Here is an 18,595-nt window from a genome sequence, read left to right on the forward strand (position 1 = left end):
TTATTCCTACAGAAATGATGTTCTGGGAAATTGTGTCTACTAAAATTGCCCCCTAAATTACTGAGTTGGTAGAAATTCTATAATGCTTCAAAATGTTTCCATCACATCCCAACTTCAGCCCCTTGACTGGCCTGATTCACTCTCCTATCCCCAGAAGTCAACATCACCATCCAGCTCTTCTACCTAAAACCTGTCTGTGCAACTCTGCCTGTGGTGATCACTCTAGTTTCTGTACCCTTGATATCTATGCCACACACTCACTCAGAACTGGAGGAAAATTTTTTTACCTATACTTTATCCTTTAAAGAGTATTTGTCTCCCTAACAAAATTAAAAGCATTTCTGAGGGAAGAAGCTATATCCTCAATTTCATCTGAATTTCTATAATACCTAGCTCACATCTTTGCACATACCAGGTGTTAAATAAAGTTGAACATACTGAATCATGAGTGTCCTCCAAAGTGCCATGCTACTCCTTAAAGCCACCAGGTGTTTGCTAAGTGGCCCAAAGAGCTACCAACCTACTATGACTCTCTCTATTACATCTAAGTCCTGGACAACATCTTGGAGTTATGGGATTCCTGTCTTTTGCATAATGGAACTCCAAACTCTGATCTGGCTCTATCTTTATTCATACATATCATTATATAGTAGGGGAAAGAGAGAAAAATATACTGCCACTATTACCAGCCTTCCTTTTCTTTGGCTATCCTTCCAGTAGGTATCAGATATCTATATTTTTAATATATGAAAAAATCTCCAAGTATTTCTTTGATGTTACTAAACTTAAAGTAGAAATAAGGAGGGTATATCTGATGTGGAATATTATTTCATCTGCTCATAATTAGCAGTATATATGCTGGGTATATGATAAAATAATCAGTATGAGTCAAACAAATAGGGGAGCATACCTCTAATCCTTTCCTGAGACTTCATGGTACCTAAGTTCTCTTTTTGATAAAATCATAAGAGAATTTCATTTTAATTACCAATACTTACTACAGTGTGATGTTATGGATAGAAAAAAATCAGATATTTTTCTTGGCCTCTATTCAAAATGACTGGTTATATAACAACTTAAAATGATTCATTAGAAAACTGTTTTGCTAACAAAGGCTCTCCTAGCACAGGAAGTAATTTTTAAGAAAAATGCCTATTTAATAAAATCAAAAGTTGCCTTTTGTTCAGCCTCTCAGGTTTTCAAAGGAGTAAATTTGTTTGAGTTCATGTGACAAGAAGTGTTAGAAGTACAATAAAACAGAACTGTCCTACATCATATAGTGAGGTCTTGAAACAGACAAATAAGTTTCCTGACAGCATCAATCAAGTTGAATACTTGTGTTCTTTTTGACTAAACACTGAGACAATGATTGGAATAATGAAAAACAATAGGGAATTGCTGGCTTTCCCTCCCTCTCTACCACCACTTCCAAATGATAGCTATAATTCAGCAGAATATCATTGAAGCTGGCATTTATGCTGAACATCACTTCCTACCAGCCTTTTATTTACTAAATTCCTCCTAAATGAATATCTAGCTGAGGGGAGTAAATTGTATGTGAGCACCCCTATCAATAGCAAGCTAAAATATATTGGCATGATATCAAATAAATAGAGTAGATAAATATATTATTCTGGCATGATATCATTCATGGTGAGTTGTTTTATAGGTTTGTGGCAAAAGAATAGAAGACATATTACAAATAAATGTACTGTACTTAATATTATTGTCTCATGTGAGAAGGCTCACTCTTCCTAAACTAAATAAGAATTTCAGGAAAGAATTTAAGCCCTACTTCTAAGTTTTTAAATCAGAACACAGCTCTCTTCCTAAGGATGCAGGATTTCATATCTGAATGCAGAAGTTAGGACTGGTTGAAATAATGAAAGCTGAATCTGAAAGACTGAGTCGTGGATTCTCCATTGAGAGAGACACGGAAATGACTGCTGATGAATAAATTTAAATTCATTATTGAAAACTGAAACAACACAGCATTTGTTAAAATTAGACTACAACTTTAAATACGGGTCAAACTTTGTGCTCCATAATGGAAAAGTGCTAATTTGTGAATTGTTGACATTTCAACTCTCTTTTCCATGATATCTCTTCAAAATCCACAGTACGAATATAATTCTTATTTTGTTGTTAATGTTTCCAGAAAGGAAGACCAAACAGAAGGAAAACATTTCTTCCTCAATGAAGAAGGCTTTGAATTTCACTAAGGCCTCAGTTGACTAAATCAATCACGTCATTCTCCTATTGTATTAAAATGTACTTTAGTAACAAATGTTTGAAATCAGAAGTGACTTTTTTTTCTAAGATGCATTACTAATAACATAACATGCATTTTTGTCCTGTGTGAAACAGCTGGACCATGACGAGATCACATTAGCACTAATTAAAATGATATTTTTTGTGCAGTTTTTGCTAACCCAGCTTCATTGGACTCAAAAGGATTTTTGAAATCCATAATAAAGGCTATTATGTAATCGTACCATGATTCTCTTGAATCAGGCTACTGTATAATTTCTCTGTAACGATATTTTCTTAAAACTCTCACTCAATAAAATCAATATTAAGTTTTTACTCTTATAGCTCTTTTTCAATATATGATCCTCATTTAATTTAAAAAAATTAAAGCTTTAATTTATTTTGCTTGATGAACAAGAAAAATATAATATTAAAGGCAACATTTTGCAATGTTTCTCTTTTTCCACACTTTACTGGGTCCCTGTTGTTCCCAACGTATAATTTGCAAAACATATTGCTTCAATACTTGCAATGAGAGAGGCGGCCCAGCTGTGGGAGGGACAGGACAACAGCCTCCGATATTACCATAATAATCTGTCTAGAGCCCCATGAGTCCTCTGGTGTACACAGCTCTCTGTACTGCAGGCCCCAGCTGGAGAACATTCTCTTGACATGTATGCCAACCTTTGCCTGCAGGCAAAATAAAAAAAGGCAGAGAAGTAATCATGAAAATAAAAAATCTTGTCAACGACATTAGGATGCAGTTTCCATGTTTTTGCTCACGTAGGCAGGCATTGTGCTAACAAAATGACAAGACTGCAGCTGGTATGCATCTAGATCTTTAAAATAAAACACGTGCTACGTTAATTCTGCAATCCTAAAATTTGGGGAGGGCCTGTGGGCAGTGATAGCTTAGTTATTACTGTCAATATGTATGACAACTTTATTTACCAACTATTTCTTGGAAGATTGCTTATTGTAGAGATTGAACAAAAGGGAGCAGTATTATAGTATAGAGGTTAATCATGGATGAAACTTTCCAACAAATGTTATTTATACCCTTTGGCAAATAAAGGTAAGGGAATGTGAGTAGTTGTGGATTGACATACTTTTAAAATAATCCCACAAAATTTATATTGTATCTGCCCCTAAAAACTCGATCTTTAAGAGATTATATTCATTCTAAAAATAATAAAACATCAAAAGCACATTTGGGAGAAAAGAGTTTGAAGCTGAAAGTTCAGAGTAGGTTGTATTTTACTTTAAAAGCCAATAAAAGTCAAGGGGCTTAGAATATTCACGATTAATATTGAAAAATATGATATCTTTGTTACAGAACTAAAAGTTCTCAAACTTCGTTGGTTGAAAGAAAGACTGCTCTGAAAATGAAGTAACTCAGAATATCTCTGAGCACTTTAATCTGGGTGGTATTCCAATTGGTAAATACAGGTAAGAAAATTCCATTATATATGTGGGATATTAATGTTCTTTGTCAAATTTATTTTCCAGATATTAGACAGACTGGAAGAGGGCAGTACAGTGTTATATTATTCTTAAGTATGCCAAGAAGTGTTCAATTTTACTGAATTACAAATTTAGCAATGATAAATCTTTCTGTTGTGCAAATAAAGAGACTGGTTTAGACATTTCAGAGTTCACAGTGCAGCAGTGGGACAGAATATACAGATATGCTTTATAACTATATATTTGTGTGACTATTTAATTAATGTCAATCTCTCCCACCAAGTGGGGAGAGGACCATTTATTTTATTTTTTATTAAATTAGGAAATTTTATTCACCATCTTACACCAAGTGCATGTCACATACTAGGTATTTGTTGAAAGGATGGGTGCATGATTTTAATCATTCAATCAATCGTTCATCCATTCATTCAACAAATACATACAGAGGTCTTGGGAATACAGCAATGAAAAAAAGCTTGACTATAAGGCACAGGAGAAAATAAGTAATAGGTTTTTAAAAAGTACAATTCATACTATGTTAGATGATGATAAATACTGAAAAGCTTTGCAGGGAAAGAGGACAAAAAGTACATATGAACAGGAGGTTTCAATTTTAGAAAGAATGGCCAGGGGAGACCTCCATGAAATGAAAACGTAAGATGGACTAGTTCCATCCATGGGGTAAAATTCAATAGGCTTCCAGAAAGAATTCAACAAAAAAGCAAAGCAAAGACTCAAACTGCTCACCCTTTCATCATTTATGTAAATAGCTATATCCTCCATGAAACTGTAAGGCCCTCCAAAATAGACAGCTACTCATTTGAATATTATCCCTGATACTTAGCACAGTAATTTATACAGAGTAAAAGTTCTAACTATTATGTTGACTTGGCTCAGAATCATATCAGAATAAAAGGACAAGAGTAGGAAAATTCTTGGGTCTTTGGTGGTAAAGACCCAAGAATGGAATAGAACAACCCAGCCCATTCTGCATGGCCACAGAATTTGGCTTGATGCTATTCAAAGCTCCCTGACCTCTACATACAGCTACCCACCCTAGAGATGACCACTTTTGAGCCCAAGAGAAAACAAATTTATAGGAAAAATGCATATACACCATTACAAGTAGGGAAATTAATCAAAGCCATTGTCTTACCAGGGATCATTTTCATCTAGAAAAAAAAGTACCCATATGTCATTCTTATGAAAGTGGTCTTGAAGGAAGTACATGCCCCTTTGTAGCCGTATCTTCATTTGTGGAACTGGACACCGTGAGTAGCACATCACATCAGGCACTTAGGCAGACGCTGCCTGGAAAGGTCATATACTTTAGTGTTATGCTGCATGAGCTAAAGGAACATAGCACTTTCTACAGAGCTAGGAAAATGGGTCACTGGAGACATGATTGGGACTCTGGGGAAAATGATCAGATAGCGAAGAGAAAAAATTGCCATAAACACAACACAGTGAAAGAAAGTTGTAATCCCATGTTCTTCCTTCACTTCCAGCTGAATGCACATTGTTCCCTACCTCCAACCAATGCAAGTGTTCTCATTGTCTCCTCTCCTGCCATCTAGAGCAAAAGGTCATGGCATTCTCTTCACTGCCTCTGTGTAAAGACTGAAGTCTATACCACTGAATCCCTGGAGCCTAGAAAGTGTCTGGAAAATGTAAACACTCAACAAATATTTGTTGCTGGAAACAAAGTCATCAATTACCTTGAGCTTTGACCTGGATGTTTATTAAATCACATTTTTCAGCTTTCCAGATGTATAATAGATCAATAAAATTATATATGTTTAAGGTGCACAACTTGGTATTTTGAAATATTCATCTTATAGACATCATGAAATGATCACCATGATCACTCTAATTAACACATTTATCCCATCACCTAGTTATGGCTTTCTTCTTTGTGTGTGGGTGTATACTGAGAACACTTAGGATCTATTTCTTAGCAGTTTTCAAGTATGTAATACAGTATTATTAACTACAATGTCACAGTGTGGTACACCACATCCCCCCAAATTCATTCATCGTGTGTCACTAACTCTTTGTATTCTTTTTTTTTGGGGGGGGGTAGTACTCTGGTTTGAACTCAGGGCCTCATGTTTGTTAGGCAGACACTTACCACTTGAACCACTCTGTGAGCCCTAGCTTTGTACCTTTTAACAAGTATCACCCATTTCTTCCTTCCCCTAGATAACCACTATTTTACTCTCTACTTCTGTAAGTTTGACTATTTTAAATTCTACATGTAAGTGAGAAAATGAAGTATTTGTCATTCTGGGTCTAATTTACTTAAGTTATCACAATGTCCTCCAGTTTCATCCATGTTGTCACAAATCCTGATTCCTTTATTTATTAAGGTAGAAAAATTTCCATTGTGGCATATATGTATGTGTATATGCAGATACCATATTTTATATAATACATATACAGATATATGCACATATTACATGGTATGTTGGTGTGTGTGTATGTGTGTGTGTACTGCTGGATGGACATTTATGTTGTTTTAATATCTTGACTATAGTAAATAATGCTGCAATAAACATGGGCACATTTTACTAGGGATAGAAAAAATACATCAGATAATAGAAAAGAGTAACAGTGATAATCATTAAAGAAAAGTAATTTTTAAACTAGATATTTGTTAGCAATAAACGGAACAATTAAGTTAATTCAGTAATATGTGCTTTGGTATTACCAGGATAATACATACAATTGGCCCCATCATTGCAGAGAATAACAAAAACAGAGTAAGGACATACAGACATTTAAAAATGGAGAATTAATTTAAATATCAACCAAAAGTTTTTTGTTTTTTTGTTTGTTATTAAAGGGGATTAAAATATTCACATATACCCCTAAGGCTCCATTCCTAATGAGTTGTATCATAGGTAGCATAAAGTCCAAATGCTGTTACTGCTCTCAACTTCCCTCAACTTTTCCAGGTGCTATAAGTAGGTCCTCTCTGCTGAGGTCCCCCATCTCTTTCCAGTTCATATATCTGTCTGAGTTCCACATAAATTTCTTCCTGAATATCCCTGGTTATGCTCTGTAGAACTTCAGACTCAACATATTCAGAATTTTTCTCTCTAATCCTTTTCTTCTACATTCTTGTCTTAGTATATGGTGTCACTGGTTACTAAAGCCAGAAACCTATAAGTAAATCTTCACTCTACCATCTCAAATTCTCTTCCCGTACCATGAGCCACCAAGTCCTGTAAAATCTTCTTCCTAAGTAAGGTTTATACTTATCCCTTCATCTGAAACTGTTAGTATTTTGCTTAAAAAAAATTCATATTTCAGCTGAATTATTGCCTATCTCCTCCCTTATCTTCTCAAAGGAAAAGATTCTTATCACCCCAACCAGTACACACTAATCTAAATGAACTGAATGATCGTTCCAAAATCCAAGTAGTTAGTTCCTTGTTTAGTATCTACCTACACATCACCCTAGCATTTAGGTTAAGTCCACACTCTTTTACATAGCATGCAAGGTCAATGTGATGACTCCTTTGTTTCTCGTCCCCTCTCCTCCTCCCTAGCCCCCTGCACCAATGTTTTGGCCCCATACAAAGCCTTTCTCTCATGTCTCCTTTTCTGATGACCTAGTATTGACCAAAAATACCCTACCCAGCCTTCTCCACCTTTCTTTACTTTCCCTCATCCTTTAAGAACATAGCTTAAATATGACTTCATTTTGTAGCTGCCCTCCCTCAACAGGAGGATGAACAGAAGGAGGAGGAGGAGAGGAGAACAGAACTACTTAGTTTAAAAAATATATTGTCTGGACTAGCATTATAATCCAGACACTTTATGCAAACTCAGAACAATGAGCCAACCAGTCACTATTAAGGAAAGATAGCCTACTTATTTTTTCCTTAAAAGACGACAGGTCAGCCTGAAGGCAATAAAGAGTCTTAGATTTTCGACTTCCTTAGCTTTTTATTTAGTTTTCACTTCACATATTTCTGCATTTGTTTCAAGAATTTTTTTTTTGCAGAAAAGGAAAAACTGCAGAAAATATAGAAAGGTTATATGCTATAATTTTTAAATTCATACTCAGAAGTAATATGAATCATCTATTTACTCACAGTAAAAGACTAATATGGGTGAATCAGTCTATTTTAGGTCAAATTCATTCTTCAGTCCATTATAATACAGGCCCAACATTATAACATGGATCCATTTAATTCAACTCAGCAAGTATTTATTAACCACTTTTTCTGTGGATAATGAAATGTGAGGAAGTGACCCATATAAATACTGTAAATATTTAAATGAAACTAAAAATGAGACCAATTGTTCAAGGCATACACACAAAAATGAACACAACAAAACTGTAGAGAAGCTGATGGCTGTGTTTGTATATGTGGGAGTTCCTTTCTTTCCCCGATTTCTCAGTGAATCTTAGACTTCTTGTCAATTCTTTGTGAAAACTTTAAGTATTCAACTATTATATTGCAAGAATCCCATGTGTTCATAACAAAAATGATTTGACTGTATATCAAGGAGGAAATGTTAACAATCCAGCAATCACTGAAGCCAGTCACTTAATTAACATTCACTCATTCATTCTATAAACCCATGAGTGTCAAGCACTTGGTCTAATTGAGGAAAACAATAATTAAACAAGCAATTTAACATAAGGTATGCCAATATGGTACAAAATAAGCCCTTCCCCAAAAAGAGTAGGCAGGAAACAAACAATATCATCCTGAGAGATGATGCAAGGCAATGAAGTGGTACAAAACCGAGATTCCCTCTTGATATTTCAGAAATCCATTTAAGTGAAAGAGAGGGGATAGGAGTCTTAGAAGAAACCCTTCTCACCTCTGCCTGCTGTAAATATCTCAGCCGTTGTCATTGGGCAGTAACTTCCTGATGTACTTGAATGTACTGTATGTTCTCTCAAAGCAAACAGGTGAAACAGCAAGAACATGTAAATTAGCCAAGAGAAATGGAGTACAAAGGCTATATTTGAAATCCTGTGTGCAGAGCGAGCCTTCCAATGACCTCGCTGTAGAAAAGCAAACATTTCTGCCATAGAGACAGAGCAATGCATATACTAAAAATAAGCCATGCTACTGTATCTTTTTTTTTTTTTTGATCTGGAAGAAAGCCCTGGGAGGGAGATAAACTGTACAGTAAATGTTGACATCAGAAAGTCAAAATGGTGTAGTGAATGAGAACATCAAAGTGCTGTAATGCCAAGTAAAGATAACTTCTCACACATCCTAGACGACACAAAGTGATAACTATGAAGTGCTTTCTTTCTCTAAAATAAGGAAACTCACTCCATGTGAGTAGGTGACAAGCCAATTCTGTCTTTTTCATTAATTTCAGGGGCACAAAGCAAGCTATAATATGTTATGTTGTTATGTTTCTTTTTACCTCTACATCTGTAGCCAAGTTCTAAAATAGCTGTAAGAGTTAAGTAAAGAAAATGAAAGCCTCCTTTCTTTACTCTGCCATAATGGCAGCACATCCTCTACAGCTCTGGCCAATGTATGAACCAAGTAGAACATAAAAGAAAGAAAGTGAGCTTTGAAGTTAGAAAAATGTGAGCTTAAAACCATGTTCTATTACTTATTGTTGTGTGATCTTGAACACAATGCTTTTGTTTCCTAATCCAGAATGTGGAGTGGAAAATAGCACCTAATACAGTAATTGTAAGAATCAAACGAGGTAAGACAGGGAAGGTATCAACCAGAGTGTATGGTATGCAACAAACACTCAGTACCTGGTGGCAGCTTGTTCCTGCTGGCTCTTCTGGACCTCTGTTTCTTTATTTCTCTTGGTGCTTCACTTCCCTCCCACCTTCCTCCCTCCCTCTTTCTTCTCTCTCTTCCTCCCTTCTTTCCTTCTTCCCTTCCTTCCTTCCTTCCTTCCTTCTCCTCCCCCTTTTCCTTCTCCTTATTTTGGGGGGATAGGGATTTGCTACATAGCTCAGGCTGACCTCAAACTCATAATCTTCCTGCCTTGGTCTCCTGAGTGCTAGGATTATAAGCATGTGTCACTCCACCCACCTCTTTTTAGGGCTCCTCTTGTTTATCCTTGTTTATCATTACACAATTGGATTTCACAATCCAAGCACTGAGACTGCCTTTTATTTAAAAGTGGAGATGAGTAAGACTTTTAACATTATTTCAAATTCACTTCAAAAGATCCAAGTTCTTTATAAGTAAGAAAGTATCATCTACGAGACTAAATTTAAACACATTTAAATTTCATCAAACTCTAACAAAATCAGAAATAAAATGGCTGAAATTTTCAGAAAAGAAAACTACTAAAATTGTTGGCTGACTGAGGAATTATTCAACCAACAGGGACCGGAAAGAACATGTTATAAATGGGTTGTATCTGGCTTCTTGGACACGGAACAAACTAAACGAGAGGTGATCTGAATTTGGCAGCAGAGGGACACGGTGCGGCTCTGGTTAATCCTACAATTTCCTGACAAAACATGAAAGAGAAATTCAGAGATTATGATTGGCATTTAACTAGGCAAACTAGAGTATTTTCCTACAAAGGTTTTTTTGACCTTAAAAAAAAAAGCAAGGTCAGGAACTATAAACCTATAAAACCATATAAACCAATAACTCCCCAATCACTAAAACCAGTTCAAAATCCAAATAATCAGTTTTATCACTTCAGAATCACATCACCATCATCATGAAAAGTGCAAATATCTTTTTCTGTTTACCAAGGTCACCCAGTAAAATTCAAAACTTCCAGAAATTTCAAACTTCCAGAAATCAAAATTAGCCTAAAAGGAACAAAATGAAGCTCCATGGGAAATCATATAATAAAGGCACATTCTGACGGAAAATGACAAGAAAAGTCGGAAAGTCATGTACATTCTGGAGATGACTGATGATCTTGAAGAGCACAGTTCTTGGTTATGTAAGCTTTGGTGCATGTGTTTTAAAATAAATAAATAAAGCTGTCATGTCCTGATGTTATCCTGCATCTCCTTGCTACACCTGCAGATGGGGAAGCATTTTACCCCTTGATAAATGAAACCCTTTCTGCCCTACTTCAGACTCTCTCTTCATCAGCATCCTGGTTACACTGTAGTGTCTGTGGCTGTGGAGCCAAGTCAGCTTTCTGAGGGAACAGCAGCCAGAGGAGGAGCAGGAGTAGCCATCTGGAAAAGCTTATCTGTCTGGGGGAGTGACTATTTATTGTCATTGAATTGGGAGTGAATCACAGCACACTTCAGTGGTGGTGGCAAGGTTAGTCATATAATATTTAATAAGTTTATGTAATTGGACCAAGTTTCATTAGTACTTGTTGCAATAAAACCACAGACATTTCTCAAAAAGCAGGGCATCCAGCTGGAGGATGGAGACTGTTTATTTAACATTGGTGAATACACAGCCACAGGCATCTAGAAGCCAGAACAAAAATAAACATGAGCAGTAAAAAAGTGCAACAGCCAAAAAAGAGGCTGAGTGGGCAACAGCAAAAAGGAAAATCCAGTAAATGCTCATCTTGCATTCAGCTATTTAATCCACAGAGGTCCATGACCAACCACTATTGCAAAATAATTGAGCTGATCTTTTATTGGTTTTTAATTAATAGCATGTGTCTTAAACTTGATTTTTGTTTCTCTAAAGAAATGTGACTTGAATGTAAATATATATATATATATATATATATATATATATTGAATCATACTTTGTATTCTAGTTCTTATCAGTGTATTTTAGGCTTTTTGCCAAATGACAAAATGTAATATGATGACGCATACCTTCCATATAAAATATACCTTCGACAAAAAAAATGGGTGCAAATCTCAGTTTTCCATTGTATTCCAAGCTAAGTTCCCTGAATCCGTTGGAAGAATAAGTATGCAAACGTATGCCAGTAATAACTGCTTTGAAGACAGAATGGGAAAAATGATATCAAAACCCTAAATAATCATTAAATACTAAGACATAATCTAAATCAAAATATTTGAGATCTGTGTGGATTAAAATCTATGAGAGTTGCCCTTAACACAGAGAAACGAAAGCAGATACCTTAAAAGCAACTGAGGCCAATAGGAAAAGGTGACCAGGAACTAGAGAAAAGGTTAGATCAAGAAGAATTAACCTAGAAAGTAACACACACGCACAGGAAATTAATGTGAGTCAACTCCCTGTATAGCTATCCTTATCTCAGCCAGCAAAAAACCTTGTTCCTTCCTATTATAGCTTATACTCTCTCTACAACAAAATTAGAAATAAGGGCAAAATAGTTTCTGCTGGGTATTGAGGGGGTTGGGGGGAGAGGGAGGGGGTGGAGTGGGTGGTAAGGGAGAGGGTGGGGGCAGGGGGGAGAAATGACCCAAGCCTTGTATGCACATATGAATAATAAAAAAAGAAAAAAAATCTGAGAGTGCTGGAGGAGTGGCTCAAGTGGTGGAGCACCTGCCTTGCAAACATGAGGACCAGAGTTCAAACCCTAGTACTGCCAAAAAAATCACTAAAATGATTTCGTACTAATACAAATATAGAAAATGTTAAATAGCATGAATTCTACATAGTAGAAATATAGAGGACTTCTATATTATTCCTTTGCTTTATTATTTACATTTAATAATCATTTTAAATTGTGATTTTTAAAAAAGCACAATTACCACTTAATGAGGAAATGGATAAATCAATATGGATAGCCCCTATAAAGTTTAGCATGACGTATTATGGACTGAATCTTTGTGTTTCCCCCAAATTCCTATGTTGAAACATAACCGCCAGTGTATTAGGAGGTGGGGCCATTGAGAAGTCACTAGGGTTTAAGTGAGGTCATAAAGTAGAGGCATCATGATACAGAAGTCATGAGAGCTCTCCCTCCCCTCTCCTCTCCTCCCCTAGCCTCTCCTTCAGTCTCTTAACCCTATGTGAATATAATATGAACTTGGAAATCTAAACATGGAAGAGGTCCCTCACCATGTTGGCACCCTGCTCTCAGATTTCCATCTTCCAGAACTGTGAAAAATAAATGTCTGATGTTTAAACTACCCAATCTATGATTATAGCAGCCAAAATAATGCAAGATGTGATAAAGCAAGCATCATCAAACAAAGAAGGAATGAAATGGTCCAATTATGTCATTGAGAAAACTAAATATTTAGAAAGTATTCTTTAGATTCCTTATACCACACACCAAAATACATTTCAAGTTGTTTGCAGAGATAAGAAGATCAAGGTTCAAGGTCAGCCTAGACACAGAGTTAGCAAGACCCTATCTCAAAAAACAAATTGAGTGTAGTGGTTCATGTCTGTAATCCCAGCTAGGCATAAGGCAGAGGTAGGAGGACTGAAGCATGAGATTGGCCCTGAACAAAAGCATCTCATGAGACTCTATTTGAAAAATAAATTAATGCAAAAAATAAATAAATGGCTCAAGTGGTAGAATACTTGTCTAGCAAGCATAATCCCTGAGTTCAAACCCCAGTACTACCAAAAAAAAAAAAAAAAAAAGAAATCAATGCTAAAAACAAAACAATTTTGAAATATGAAAAAATATAAAAGAATATCTTATTTCTGAAGAAAGCAATGATTTCTAATCCTTAAAGCAATGGAAGAGCTGGGCACTGGTGGCTTATGCCTGTAATCCTAGCTAACTGGGAGGGTGAGATCAGGAGGATCACAGTTTGAGGCCAGCCTGGACAAATAATTCCTGAGACTCCCATTTCAACCAATAGCTGTATATTAGCACATGCCTTCATCCTCAACTACACAGGAGTCTGAGATCCGGGAGGATCGAGGTTCCAGGAAAATCCTGGAAAAAATGTTTGTGAGATGCCATCTCAATGGAAAAAAGCTGAGCATGGTAGAGTACATCTGTCATCTCAGCAATGGTGGGAAGCCTAAAATAAGAGGATCGGAGTCTAGGCAAAAAACAAAACCAAATAGCAGGAGCAAAAAGCTTTGGAAGTGTGGCTCAAGAAGAAGAGTGCCTGCCTAGCAAGTTCAAAGTCCTGAGCTCAAACCCCAGTACCACCAAAAAAAAGTAATGGAAAAACTAAGGAAAATATCAATGCTTAGAACTAGCCATCATAGCAAACACTGTCCGATAATAAGGAAATGGCTAACTAAATTATGGCAGATGCATAATGGAATACGGCATCATTTCAAAATATAAGGGTGGGATGTAGAGCACTAATCTAGCATGTGCAAGTCTGTGAGTTTGATGCCCAACACTGCGAAAGAGAAAAGTAATCACAGACATACAACTCTCGATAATGATGTCAAGACACAATATATTATTTAGTAAAATATGTATAGAAATAAAAATATACTATGATATCAGCCACATATATTTATGCAAAAAATGACTGCATCAAAAATATTAATAGTGTTTATCTTTTGGTTGGCCAGATTACAGGGTAGAAAAAAGAATGAACTCCACTAGAAAGAACTTTAAAAGGGCCTACTTTTAGTTAATATGATGACTCCTCTACAGCGTTAAGAGTCCTCCTCCTGTCTTGTCACTCCATATCTTAGAGGGTTCCTTCACTCCCACCACACAATGCTCAACCCTGTACTCACATTCTTGGAAGGAGGAAGGAAGGGAGGGAGGGATAGAGAGAGAGAGAGAGAGAGAGAGAGAGAGAGAGAGAAAGAGAGAGAGAGAGAAAAGAAGAAGAAGAAGGAGGAGGAGGAGGAGGAGGATAAGAAGGAGGAAGAGGAAGAGGAGGAGAGGAGGGAGGGAGAGAATCTGATAAGAACACTCCATCCCTTAAGGGTAAAACTCCAAATTTTCACTTGTATCTCAGTTCCCAAACCTTAATCATATGTCCACACCTGGGTGTGAGTGAGACTGGAAAGTAAAAATAATTATTAATTGGACAGCTTTCTGACTAAAAATTCCATTATGTATAAAAAAGGGAATAGCAAACTATTAGGTGAGAACTTCCAGCACTGTTCACCTCTTTGGCCAAAGATTCATGTACATCTTTATATACATACAATATGTTTGTCCATTTCCCAAAAGACAGAATCAAAATTTTTCATCTAGTTTTTAAATTTATCTTAATTTTCAAGAATTCTGGAAGATACCTAGTCCTGACTATCAGATGAGATAGATTCCTCTTGGTCTGACATCCTGTAAACTAAAACACAAGCTATCTGCCTCCACCCAACAAACACAAAATATAATGGTAGGACAGAAACAGGCTAACTGCACTTCAACACAAATAAAATGAATAGGTATAAACTTAGCAAAAAGTATATATAATCTGTATACTGAAAATTATAAAATACTTACAGAAATCAAAGGAGATTTGAATATACGAGGGACAAACTGTGTTCATGAATTGACTATCTCAACATAAGAAAGATGTCAGCTCTCCCCAAATTGATCTACAGGTTTAATGAGATTTCTATCAAAATCCCAGGGAGGGGATTTTGTCTATCTTTTTGTATGTCCAGATAAGTTTATTGTAAAATTTGTATGAAAAGACACAGGTGTTAGAATAGCTAATAATTTTTGAAAAATAAGAATAAAATGGAAGTAGTCACTGAGTTTGATATTATGGCATATAGCTACCACAATCAAGACAAAGTATTGATGGAGGGATATACACACAGATGAATGGACTAGAATAGAGAACTGAGAAATACACCTACTCAAATATGCCCATCTGAATTTTAATAAACATATAAAAGCAATTCAGTGGGGGTAGCCTTTTCAATAAATGTAACAGCAATCCATAGGCCAAAAAAAGAAAAAAGAAAAGAAAAAAAACTTGACCTAACTTAACCCTCACAAATTAACTAAAATACATAAATTATAAAATACAAAACTATAAAACTTTAGAAAATAGGACATAATCTCAGGGATCTAGGTACTAAGAAACTTGACATCAAACCAGGCCCTAAGAGGTAAAATTGACAAATTTTAGAACATCAAAGCTTAAAACTTTTGCTGTGTGAAAGACATAGTTAAGAGAATGAAAACCTAAGCAGCAAAATAGGAGAAAAGGTTTGCAAAACAAAAATACTTCAATGAACTAGTATATAGAATATGTAAGGAATTTCCAAATCTAAACAGTAAAAAAACCACACTATCTAATGAGAAAATGAACAAAAGATATGAATAAAGATTTCAATAAAGAGATTTCATAAATGGCAAATAAACATAGGAAAATAAGTTCAACATCACCGAACTTTTAGTTTAGTCCATTAGGGAAGTACAAATTAAAATCTCAATGAGATAACACTCTATACCTATCGGAATGGAAAAAAATTAAGGAAAAGTAACAGCAAATGCTGATGAAGTGCGAAGTGACTGGATTATTCACACAGCACTAGTGGTAATACAAACTGGGATAGTCATGATAGAAAAGTTGGCAGTATCTTATAAAACTGAATTTGCAGTATAATTGTCACATGACCCGGACATTTCGCTACGGGGAATTTGTCACACCAAAACATACAAACAATTTTTTATACCAGCTTTATTTATTGTATCCCAACCTGCAATCAATGTAACTATCCTACAACTAGTGAATGCTTAAACAAATTATGGTGCATCCATACCATAGAAAACTACTCACTAATAAAAAGAATAGATGATTAATACATAAAGCAACTTGGATGAATATCCTGAAAATCACTTTATCTTTTATTTGATGGGATAGGGATTTGAACTAAGGGCTTCCAGTTTGCAAAGCAGACACTTTACCACTTAAGCCACACACCAAAAATCATTTTAAGTGAACAAAAAACCAATCTCAGCAAGTTGCATAAGGTACAGTTTGAACTATATGACAGACCTGAAATGACAAAAGAATATAAATGAAAAGTAGATTAGTGGTCACCAGGGGTTAGGGATATTGTTCAATGTTTACAGCAGTTTTATTCATAATAGTCAAACCACAAAACAACCCAAATATCCATAAACAGGAAAACAGATGAAAGAATTGAAGTACAAAGAATTCTATTCCAAAATAGAAAAGGACTACTGCTACATACCACAACATAGATGGACCTCAAAAACATTGTGAAGTAAAAGAAGCCATGTTATTTTATTTTTTTTGAATTTACATAATGAATAATACATATATACCTGTGTACATGTGCACAGAATGCCTTGAACAAGTTCATCCCTCCCTCGTATATCCATTTCCTCCTCTCATTTTACAGTGTTCAGTGGGTCTCATTATACTTTCTTCATATATATATTTGTTGTGTACTTTGATTCTCTTCACCGCTCACTTTTTTAGAGGAAATAGCAACTAGATTCTAATTAGAAGAAATCCAAATAAAAGCAAATCTAATCAACAGAAAAGTCTAGAGAGTGGAGGACACAAACAAGAAGGGACACTGTGAGAACTTTTTGGAACTTTTTAGCTCCCTCTTTTGAAAGTAGTAGTTACACTAGTCTAGACAACTCTACAAGTCTTTGAAATGAACACTTAAGATATGTATATATTTACAACCTGTTCATTATAAATATATACATCATTAAAACTGTGAGTGTGAAGTCAGGTAGGGAATGACCCTAGAATTTCCACAGTAAATCTATGAACTCATTCTGATTGAGGATTTCAGCCTCTCTATGCCTCTCATTGAATTGGGATGGCTCCATATTCATCTCACAGCCTTTGAGTTATGTATTTGTTTATTCACTAAACATTTACTGGATCCCTACAAATGAGCCAGGCACTATTGTAGGCCATGGTTTCCTCCCTCAATATTTCAAGATTGGTGCAACCTAGAGAGAGAACTTGTTCAGAAATGGTGTCCTCTCTGTACCTGGTACAGAAAGGACCCAGGGACAAACCCAGAAAGGAAGACTGCAGATGTCAGAAGAGCAGAAATGGAAGACAGACAGGTAGGATGTGCATACCTAATTAACAAATATTGTTAAATGCCCTACCACCTTCTGTAGCATATGCATCAACTGAGAATATCCAGTAGCTCTGTGGACTGTTTTGAAAAAACAGCAGAGATTCTGCCTGGCCCACCTGGATTGAAGAAGAGCCTCGAAGATGCCAGAACCCATAAAGATAGTGTGAAGTTTTCAAGAGTTTCTTTTCCTTTTCTCTTCTCTGCTTTCTGAGGCTTTCCCTTATAGTTTTCTTTGGATTTTTAATCCTTTCTGATACAAGTTTGCTCTAGGTTTCTCATTTCCTGTCTTATATTGAACATATTTTAAATATCATAAAATAAAATTTAACTTGTCAGTATCCTTATTCCTCTAAAAGAAAACACTGATACAGAAATATATTTTTTAATGAATAAAACAGTATATGGAAGAATTTAACAGACAAATAAAAATTTTGAAAAATAAGATGTATCAGGAAAAGTATAGATGAGGAGAGACATATCAAGGCTTAAACTAAAAGGAAAATGATTAATAACATTGCAAGTAGTAAGTCATGTGGTAAACATGATACCTTTGCATAGTGTGAAAAGGATGAAGAGGATTCTTTTGAAAACAAATTTTAAGAGCTTTTTCAAAGAAAGAAGTCCAAATGGCCAAAAAAAAAAAAACACATGAAAAAATGCTCAGCATCCTTGGCCATAAATAAAAATGCAAATCAAAACCATGTTAAGATTCCACCTCACTCCTGTTACAATGGCTATCATAAAGAACACCACCAAAAACAAATGTTGGTGAGGATGTGGGGAAAAAGAAACCCTCATACACTGTGATGGGAATGTAAGCTAGTATAACCACTTTGGAAAACAATATGGAGGCTTCTTAAAAAACTAAAACTAGATCTGCCATATGATCCAGCAATTCCAATATACCTGAAGGAATGTAAGTCAGGTTACAATAAAGACACTTGCACACCCATGATTACTGAAGTATTTTCACAAAAGCTAGGCTACAGAAACAGCTAAGACACTTCACTACTGATGAACAGATT

General features: G+C 35.6%; 1 long non-coding RNA gene across 1 annotated transcript in view; it reads right to left on the reverse strand.

Moving 5' to 3' along the window:
- Window positions 1–399: 399 nt before the first annotated feature.
- LOC141411586 (uncharacterized) overlaps window positions 400–18,595 on the reverse strand; it is a 60,707-nt gene continuing 42,511 nt past the window's right edge. Inside the window, exons 3-4 of the long non-coding RNA XR_012436424.1 lie at window positions 4,871–5,025; window positions 400–2,940 (exon numbers count right to left, since the gene is read on the reverse strand). This is a non-coding gene — a long non-coding RNA (uncharacterized lncRNA). The remainder of the gene's footprint in view (window positions 2,941–4,870; window positions 5,026–18,595) is intronic.

The sequence above is a fragment of the Castor canadensis genome, chromosome 10 (genome assembly GCF_047511655.1).
Source record: "Castor canadensis chromosome 10, mCasCan1.hap1v2, whole genome shotgun sequence".
In the NCBI taxonomy this organism is placed as follows: Eukaryota; Metazoa; Chordata; class Mammalia; order Rodentia; family Castoridae; genus Castor; species Castor canadensis.